We start from the raw sequence: 2034 nt of genomic DNA, 5'->3' as shown, positions 1-2034 counted from the left end.
CAGAGTTCATGTGAATAAAGTGAAAGAGCAAATAAATATCGTGATAAGCATCCTTCACAGAAATAGATTATAGTACTTAAAAATTCAAAAGGATAGACTGTATCTGCAGAACGATCTGCTGGTCAACTGCAAATGTGTATTGATTGCCCTTTTTGTACATACTCTAGTCACTGTGAATGTCGAGTAATTCTTTTTTCTCCATTACATGGAGAAACGAACATATAAAGCGCACCAGTATTACTGATGGAACCTTCTGGCAGATTATTCTAGTTCTGAGAGGACGTTTCATCGCAGCGCACTCTCTGCTGCAGAGTGATATTCTTTCTGGGAGTTTTATTAGTATAGACAAGTCATTTCACATGTCTGAATCAAATTTTAATTTATTTGATTTGACTCAAATAAAATCGTATTTTCATTAGAATATTATAATTCAGTATTTCCAGTTGACAAAAAAATACAATATTAATACAATTAAAGAAACTGCTGAAAATGAGGTTCTAACCTCGAGACTGTTTCAATATGAAACTCAAATAGTTACGAACAGATTTGTATTTAAGTGAGCCGGAAAAATATCTCCCTTTTTTAGAATTAACACTTTTGAGTTTTACAAAATTGTCACGTTGTTTTAGTAAACTGATGTCTGGGCACAGATTTTCGAATTACATAAATGTACGTAAAGGAAATCGAACAGGGCCAGTCCACAAGCTCCGCTAGCCACATAACAACGTATATATACGCTCACAAGCGTAAAATCTATACCAGCTGCTGTCTGAGCAGGGTGAAAGCACATACAGAGCGCATAACAAATCCGGCAATAACTCACGCATTACAGTCATTTTCACGCCTTGAAGAAGAAAGTTTTTCCGAGTCTGACATCCAGTGGCACACATAGTGACGTCCCGAGTCACGACCCCAGGAAGCTCAGAATTTGACGCTGAGTGTCTTACCCGGTAACATCTGGAGAGAACTGACCAGTTCTTGACGAGGAGCGGCCTGCTGCTGTGTGAACCTGACCTGGTGGGGTTCCAGCGGCGTTTGCTTGGCTTGTTGGAAATTCTGAGTTGTTTATACAAGGCTCTGATTCGTCTGCTGTCATTGGACAGAAGTACATAACGTTTTACCTGACATGCTTGTTGCCATGACGGCCCAAACTGAGGAGTTGAATGTGGATGATCGAACACTCTTGGGTCGATCGTCGTAGAGGAGACTTCTCGTGCTCGATCGCTGAGGGGAGGCGAACATTCTGGTGTTCTGCACTAGGAAGTCGTCCCGACAACTTAGCTCGGTCCACAAGTTCCATGGGGGCGCAGATCTCGTGTTGACGCACACATCTTAGTGTTGCAGGCCCTTTGCTGTTCCTTATCCGTATAAACGATTTGCGAGACAATCTGAGCAGTCGCTTAGGTTGTTTGCTGATGACGCTGTCGGTTATCGACTAATAAAGTCATCAGAAGATCAAAACACATTGCAAAGAAATAGATAAATGGCTATGAGCACTATGGGACTTAACATCTGTGGTCATCAGTCCCCTAGAACTTAGAACTATTTAAACCTAACTATCTTAGGGACATCACACATATCCATGCCCGAGGCAGGATTCGAACCTGCGATCGTAGCGGTCACGTGGTTCCAGACTGTAGCGCCTAGAACTGCACGGCCACACCGGCCGGCAGACAAATTGCAGCGACCATAAATAACGAAAAGTGTGAGGTCATCCACATGAGTGCTAAAAGTAATCCGTTCAACTCCCGTCACACGATAAATCAGTCAAATCTAAAGGCCATACATTCAACTAAATACCTAGTAATTACATTTATGAACAACTTAAATTGTAAGGAACACACAGAAAATCATGTGGGGAAGGCTAACCCAACACTGCGTTTTTAGCAGGTACATCGAAAAAGTGCAAAAATGGTAGCATGTTTTGCATCAACGCGAAATAGGGGGGAGAGTGTCACTGAAATGATGGAGGATTTGTGATGGAGATTATTAAAACAAAGGCATTTTTCGTTGCGGAGCAATCTTCTCACGAAA

This window comes from Schistocerca gregaria, unplaced genomic scaffold (genome assembly GCF_023897955.1).
Source record: "Schistocerca gregaria isolate iqSchGreg1 unplaced genomic scaffold, iqSchGreg1.2 ptg000290l, whole genome shotgun sequence".
Lineage (NCBI taxonomy): Eukaryota > Metazoa > Arthropoda > Insecta > Orthoptera > Acrididae > Schistocerca > Schistocerca gregaria.
Note: the sequence above shows the minus strand (reverse complement) of the source record.